Source organism: Macadamia integrifolia, chromosome 7, assembly GCF_013358625.1.
Source record: "Macadamia integrifolia cultivar HAES 741 chromosome 7, SCU_Mint_v3, whole genome shotgun sequence".
In the NCBI taxonomy this organism is placed as follows: Eukaryota; Viridiplantae; Streptophyta; class Magnoliopsida; order Proteales; family Proteaceae; genus Macadamia; species Macadamia integrifolia.
Genome location: NC_056563.1, coordinates 19,696,315 through 19,704,526, shown reverse-complemented (window position 1 = coordinate 19,704,526; position 8,212 = coordinate 19,696,315). Strand labels below are relative to the sequence as shown.

At 37.8% G+C, this 8,212-nt stretch overlaps 1 non-coding gene across 1 annotated transcript; it reads left to right on the top strand.

Annotated features, from left to right (window-relative positions):
- The first annotated feature begins 5,582 nt into the window (after positions 1-5,582).
- On the top strand, positions 5,583-5,689 carry LOC122085310. Its single transcript, XR_006142086.1, has one exon. It is a non-coding gene; the product is annotated as a small nucleolar RNA R71 (small nucleolar RNA).
- The last annotated feature ends 2,523 nt before the right edge of the window (positions 5,690-8,212 follow it).

The window sequence follows — 8,212 nt, the reverse complement described above, 5'->3', positions numbered from 1 at the left end:
AAACTCTATACTACTCCACTACTTTTGGCCTGAATGACATGGTGGAGCAAACACCAGACACCCAAGTTACTATGTAGCTTCGCTTTTTGCATATGTCCACAAAGGCAGTGATGCTAGAGTTACTTCAGAAGTTTCCTCCCAAAGAATTTTGATCAAGACACCACGCTTCCTGAGGCGCAATGCCCTGTCTAGTTCCAAGGGAATCAACTCTTATTCTTCTTTATACCAGATTTCACATTTCATTTAAAATTGTGCATTTGTCAACCCATGCCAAATTAAAAAGAAGGTCTCAACTCCAAATCAAAAGTACAAAGAACCCACAGACTTACATATGGTCCATCACCATAAAACAGGGGTCTTTTATTTTTCAAAAGAAAGTCCCATCTCAAGACACATACTTGTTTCTTTCTTCTCAACAGGGTTTTTATACGTTCAAAATGGGTACCTTAATCAAAACTTTTATTTTCATACATCAAGAAACCGAATGGTCTGATCATTAGCCAAAAGCCAAAGTAGGACTTCATCCTTAGCAAGCTCAAAAATAAAAAGAAAAACAAACAAAACAAAGTGAAAAAAACAAAAACTGGTTTCCCTCCCCCACACTTAAGTCATGCAATGTCCTCAATGCATGGAAAGAATTAAAAGCAAAGACAATGTAAGGGGGTCATACCTAATTAAAAGTTAGTCATCAGTGTAAAGAGGTTCATGGAGATCCATGGCCTCTTCACTACTAGTATTAGGAAACTCAAGGAACGGTTTCAAACGCTAACCATTAACCTTTGAAATTACCCCTGTTCCTGGATTCAAAATATTCACAACCCCATGGGGATGTACATTATGGGCAATAAACGGGCCATCCCATCGAGATCTAAGTTTACCAGGGAAAAGATGCAATCGAGAGTTGTACAATAAGACCTTATCACCAATTGCAAAAGATTTACGTAGAATGTGCTTATCATGGAAAGCTTTAGTCTTTTCCTTGTAAATCCTAGAACTTTCATAGGCATCATTCTTAAGTTCCTCCAACTCATATAGTTGGAGCCTACAGTGAATTCCCGCATCAGAAAAATCAAAGTTGAGCTTCTTGATGGCCCAAAAGGCCTTATACTCCAACTCAACTGGTAAGTGATAAGTTTTCCCATACACCAAACGGTAGGGAGACTAACCAAGGTCAGTCTTGAATGTAGTCTGATGGGTCCACAAGGCATCAATGAGCCTAAGGGACCAATCCTTACGGTTGGGATTAACAGTTTTTTCCAAGATTTGTTTGATCTGCCTATTAGACACCTCCACTTGACCACTAGTTTGGGGGTGATAAGGGGTAGATAACTTATGTGTGATCCCATACCTTTTTATTAAGGCCTCAAAAGGTCGATTACAAAAATGAGTACCCCTATCACTAATTATTGCACGTGGTGCACCAAAGCGGAAAAAAATGTTCTCTTTGAGAAACTGGACCACCACTTTTTGGTCATTAGATTTACAAGGTATGGCCTCTATCCATTTGGAGACATAATCAACGGCCAAAAGTATGTACAAATTCCCAAAGGAATTAGGGAATGGTCCCATAAAATCGATGCCCCATACATCAAAGATCTCAACTACTAAAATAGAGTTGAGAGACATTATGTTCCTCTTATTGATACGGCCAAAAGACTGGCAGGCGGAACAAGCCTTGCGAAAATCAAAAGCATCTCTAAAAAGAGTGGGCCAATAAAATCCGCATTGGAGAACCTTTGCAGTAGTCTTCTTAGGTTCAAAGTGTCCACCACATGCATGATCATGACAAAAAGAGAGAATAAAATGTTGCTTATGATTAAGAACACATCGTCGGATAATCTGATCCGGACATATCTTAAACAAATAAGGATCATCCCAGAAAAAGTGCTTAACTTGGGAATGAAACCTATACTTATCTTAGGTGGACCAGTGATCCGGAGTCACACTTGAAACTAAGAAATTGACAATGTTAGCAAACCATGGTTCACTGGACATTACAAATAATTGTTGATCTAGAAAGTTCTCGTTGACTGGAGAATCGACAGTCAAGGAATTTGAAAGTCAGGATAAATGGTATGCAACTAGGTTTTCAACTCCTTTCTTATCCCTAATTTTTAAATCAAACTCTTGCAAAAGTAAAGCCCACCTAATGAGACGAGCTTTGGCATCCTTCTTTTGAACTAGGTATCTGAGAGCAGAATGATCAGTATACACCACCACATGTGAACCAATAAAGTAAGACCGAAACTTTTCTAATGCAAACAAAACAACTAAAAATTCTTTTTCAGTGGTTGTATAATTGAGTTGTGCATCATTTAAGGTCCTATTGGCATAGTAAATGACCGTGGGTAACTTATTAATCCTTTGACCCAAAACTGCTCCTATGGCAAAATCTGAAGCATCACACATCAGTTCAAAAGGTTCAGTCCAAACATGTGGTTAAACAATGGGTGCATTGGTCAACTCCTTCTTAAGTTGTTTGAAGGATTCTAGGCACTCTTTAGAAAACTCAAAAGTTTGATCTTTGGAAAGTAATGAAGTGAGAGGTCGGGCTAACTGACTAAAGTTCTCAATAAATCTTCTATAGAAGCCTGCATGCCCTAGAAAAGACCGAACATCCTTAATAGATTGAGGAGGTAGTAAATTATCAATTAAATCCACTTTGGCTCTATCTACCTTAATTCCCTCCTTGGATATTACATGACCTAAAACAATACCAGATTTAACTATAAAATAGCATTTCTCCCAATTCAAAACCAAATTCTTAGATATGCACATTTTCAAAACTAGGGAAAGATGATAAAGACATTCAGAATAGGAATTCCCATGAATTGAAAAGTCATCCATAAATATTTCTAAGAATTTTTTGACCATGTCAGAAAAAATACTCATCATGCATCGTTGGAACGTAGCAGGGGCATTGCAAAGCCCAAAGGGCATACGCCTGTAAGCAAATGTTTCATATGGGCATGTAAAAGTGGTCTTATGTTGGTCCTCTAAAGCAATTGGGATTTGGTTATTGCCAGAATATCCATCAAGAAAACAATAGTATTCATGTTCAGATAACCTTTCTAACATCTGATCAATGAATGGCAATGGGAAGTGGTCCTTCTAGGTTGTCACATTAAGTTTCTTGTAGTCAATGCACATAAGCCATCCTGTTTGGACATGGGTAGGGATCAACTCATTATTGGCATTAGGAACTACAGTCATACCAGACTTCTTAGGCACTACGTCAACTGGGCTTACCCATTGGCTGTAAGAAATAGGATAAATTATTCCATGATCCAAGCACTTTAGGATCTCTTTCTTAATGGCTTCCATCATCACTGGGTTAGCTCTTCTTTGGGATTCTATGGTTAGTTTGGAATCCTCCATAAGATGTATATGATGTTGCACAATGGAAGGGCTTATACCCTTGATATCAGCCATGGTCCAACCTAGGGCTTCCTTATTATCTTTTAACATTTTAAGTAACTCCTCTTCCTGGCTAGAAGTCAAATTTGAAGAAATTATTACAGGAAGAGTCTAGTCAGGCCCTAGGAAAGCATACCTCAAATTAGATGGCAACTCCTTAAGATCTAGCTTAGGGGGCTCAACTATGGAAGGTTTGGGAATGGAATTGGAAAGGGGTCCTAAGGGCTCCACAAATGTGTGAAGACTTAAGACTTCAGAAAATAAGTTTTCACTGTCATCATCCAACTCATCCATACACTCTTGGAATTCTAAATCAAAATCAATATCAAAGTTGGTAACTAAATCATCAGAAAAATATAGAAAATCCTCAAGCATATTGATCTCTTCTTCCATATGTGGTTGCTTGCCAATCCTAAACATGTTAAACTCAACAGTTTGGTTACAAAAAGATAATCTTAGGTAACCATTCCGGCAATTGATTAATGCATTACTGGTAGCCAAGAATGGTCTTCCTAGATATATTAGGATCTCATCCTTAGTTGAGAAGGGCTTAGTATCTAACATAATGAAATCAACAGGAAAAATAAATTCCCCCACCTTTAGTAAGACATCCTCAACCATCCCTTCAAGAATTTTAACAGACCTATCTACCAACTGAAGAGTAGTTCTAGTGGCTTTCAATTCTCCCATTCCAAGTTGCTTATACACATGGTAAGGTAAAAGATTCACACTTGCGCCAAGGTCAAGTAAGGCATGCTCAATTTAGGTGTTGCCTATGACACAAGTTATGGTAGGGCTCCCTGGATCCTTATACTTGGCTGCTATAGGCTGAGTAATTATGGAACTAATGTTACCTGCCAAGAACGTCTTTTTGGGCACACTAGTGATACATTTGTGAGTACACAAATCTTTCAATACCTTTGCATAGGCGGGGATCTGGGATATGGAATCCAAAAGAGGGATGTTCACTTCTACCTTTTTGAAGACTTCTAAAATTTTATCCATGGAAGCAGTCTTCCTTTTGTTTACCAAACGATTAGGAAATAGGACAGGATGAACATAAGGACTGTTAGGGATTTGCCCCTGTTCAGAAGAATCATTTTTGGTTTCCTCAACCAAATCATCTTTAGTTTCAGAAAAATCTTTAGGTTCATCAGACGAACTTGGAACAAGAGGCACACTTGTGTCCTCAATTAAAGGAGAGTTAACAGGAGTAATAGATGAGGAAGATTTAGGAACGCTCTGTTGGTACTCTCTACCACTCCTAGGGGCATAAACAACATTACATTGGTTAGAGGGCCCTTGTTGGGTCTGACCTTGTACTATATTCAGTGGTGCATTAGTTGATGTTTGTGAACTAACAGGCTGATGATGCCTAGGGTTAGGCTCTGGTTGACTGGGTAAAGTTCCCTTCTCCCTCTCACGCATAATTGAGACAATTTGGATAAATTCTCTCGTAAGATTTTGATGGCTTGTCATGAGGAGGGCCATATTTTTTTCTAAGTCACTTATTCTACTTGCCTCTCCAGTGTTGGTAAACCCAGGGGGTTGCTGATAAGATGATAGGAGAGGAGCCCTAGGAAAACTAGCCTGAGGTCCTGCATTTAACTTAGGAAAAGTATTTTGAAAAAAAGATTGTTGTGCAAAGGGAGGCCTTTGGGGTCCAGGTTGACCTGGATTATGAAAATTGGAAGGCATGCTTGGTTGCTCTGATTCCAAGAGAAATTTGGGTGATTTCTCCATCCTAGATTTTAGGTGTTACTATATGGATTATTCTTGTATAAGGCATTAACACTATCATTAGCTGTACCCCCAAAGGTGTTGGGGCATTCTTCTATGACATGTCCAGGGGACTGGCACCAAGCACAAATCTTAACCAAATTGACTGATGATGGACAATAACCTCAATCCTTTTGATTAGGCTATCCAAATGGGCTTCCTTCGCTACCATCCCATCCACAAAATATCCTTTCCCTCCTATAGTTCTTTCACTCTCTTGGGTGGATTCCCACTCACGGGTTTTGTCAGCTAAGTCAAGTAAGAATTTCCATGCCTTTCCTTCATCTGTAAAGGATGTGAATCCCTCAGGGTACATAGACTCTATCATTTTTTTAGTTTGGTAATCAATACCCTCATAAATTATTTGACATAAATGCTATAGGTCTAGGCTATGGTGAGGGCATTCTTGGAGTAGATCATTGAATCTCTCCATAAGTTTGGAAAATGACTCACTAGGCTTTTGCCTAAACTGAAGGATTTCACTTCTAAGCTTATTGGTCTTGTGAGTTGGGAAAAACTGCTTAAGGAAGACAACTGTGAACTGTTCCCATGAGGTTATGGAATTTGTGGGTAACCCATACAACCAATTCTTAGCTTGGTCTTTCATTCCAAAAGTGATAAACCTAAGCTTAACAGCATCATCAGAAAGCTGTTGGATCTTAATTAGAACACATACCTCTTCAAATTCCCTTAGAAATAGGTATGCATCCTCAGAGGTCAACCCATGGAAGTGGGGCAACATAGTGATATATTGAGATTTGAGTTCAAAATTATTGCCCTGGGCTTGTGGTAGAACTATGCAAGAAGGTTGGGCTGTTCTAGCAGGGTAGAACCTATCTTTCAAAGATTTAGGTGAAGGGTTTTTCTGTTGGTCTCCCATATTGAAGGGTTTTAAAGAGAGCAAACGTATATGGTCACTACTTGTTGGATCTCTTCTTTCCAATTGATTCTTAGTATTACGTACCCACTTAACACTCATGCAATAGAAAACTACCCACAACTAAAGTAAGACAAGCACAAAAGAATGGATAGCAAAACTTTTTTTTTTAATGATTTTTTGATTTTTTTTTGATTTTTTTGATTTTTTTTTTTGATTGTTTTTGGCTTTTTGGGAGCTTACCGGCAGGGATCCTGGGTTGCTCAGGTCAATTCCTGAGGTACTGCTACAGGGCGAAACCTATCTTTATCATACTGTGAGGCATGGCGACCTCCACCGATACAACTATTATTGCAAGTTGTTCTTCTCAGTAATTTAATAAAAGAAAAAGAAAAACAAAACAAAGCAAACAAAACACTCTGATTTACCAAAAGAAAGCAAAAAATAACATGGAACTGTCTCCTCGGCAACGGCGCCCAAAACTTGTTTGAGATTTAAAATGTAACCGCAAGTGTTCGGATCAGTGTAGCTACAGGTCGAACACAAGGAGAACAACCACTTTATTTTTTTTTTCTTTTAATAATACGAAAGTGAATCAATTAATGGTTGTGATCTAATTCTAATTACCGTCCTAAACATATGTATCTAAAATAACGTCCTAATAATTCATCATCTAAGAATTTAAAGACGCAAGCCACGCAATTAAAATTAAATAAATAAATAACTGAAAATAAACAACCCATGCAATTAAAAAAAAATAATAAAGAAAAAATGTTGAAATAAAAATAAAGTAAAAGAAAGGGGATAAAGCTAGAGAGAGACTCACAAGTAGGTTTCTCTACTTAGCCCGAGGGATGCATCATAATATGAGCTTTCCTACTTGACCAGAGAGTCACTCTTACAAGGGTTACTCTACTTGGTTTTAGGAAAAGGGAGGCAATTAAAATAAAAACAATAAAATGATGGTTCTATGGCTAGGAGGGGCAAAGCCAACACATACACCAGCCATGAACCTTGGGGGAAAGGCATAGCAATAATGTAACGATTGAAATTAAAATCCTAAATTAAGAAAGAAAGGGTAGTCAGAAGAGGGAATGAGAGAGGGGAGAGAAGACTACTGAAGGAGCCTACTTACTTGAACTTCAACCCTCGAACTGAAAACTTGATCGATTTGAGATACTACTAGTACTAAAAACGAGATCTGGAATAAACCAAATCTGAAATTTCTAGTACTAGAGAAAACAAATCTTGAAAAAAAAATTGCTCCACGGCTCGTGGTCTTGTCACCTAGATCTAAGCTTAGAACTATAACTTAAAAAATTACAACTCAACTGCATAAATCATAAACATAAAAGGGCTGAATAAAAATAAAAGAGTGCTTGCATTAATTGAAACAAAAAAAAGCTATTACAAAAGTGATTAAAGAAAAGATAAAGAAGAACTAAAACTAAAGAGAGAGCAAGAGAAAGAGAGAGCAACTAAAAAAAACTAGAAGAAGAATAAATTGTCTCCCCTCCTCTTACATGAGTTGTATTTATAGGGAATGGGGAGGTAGGGTAACAAATTTCTCTTTCCTAAAAGGGAGAAACCCACAATTGGTTGTGAGATCTTTTGAGACCAAAAGTGCTAAGGTGGAGGAGAGAGAAGAGGGAAATAAACTTTGAGAAATTTCCTATAATTTATTTGCTTATTTTCTCTCTTTTTTTTTTTCTAATTTATTTCACTTCTTTTTCTCCCTCCAAGGGACGATTTTCCTTCTTGCTTTGTGTGATTTGGACAATCTTTTGGTGATGATGTGGAGGAGAGAGAAGATTTGGACAATCTTTATTTCTCCCTTTTCTTTTTTCTTTCCTTTTTTTTTTCTTCTCTTCTTGCGCAGGAACCCTTCCACGATTTTCCTTGCTTTTAATTTGATGTGGAAATCCCCTCCATGCCCTTGGTCTTTAAGTGAGTGAAAATCAGGAAATCTTCAACAAAATTCTCTAAAAAAAAACAACCATGAGATTCGAACTTGAGACCTCTTAGTGAGCAAGGAAATTTTGCACACCATAGCTCACCAACTACACTAGGTAGTTGTTGTTACCAAAAACGAATCTTCAATCACTTAAGGATGTGGTCCATCGATCCTTGTTGGCATTT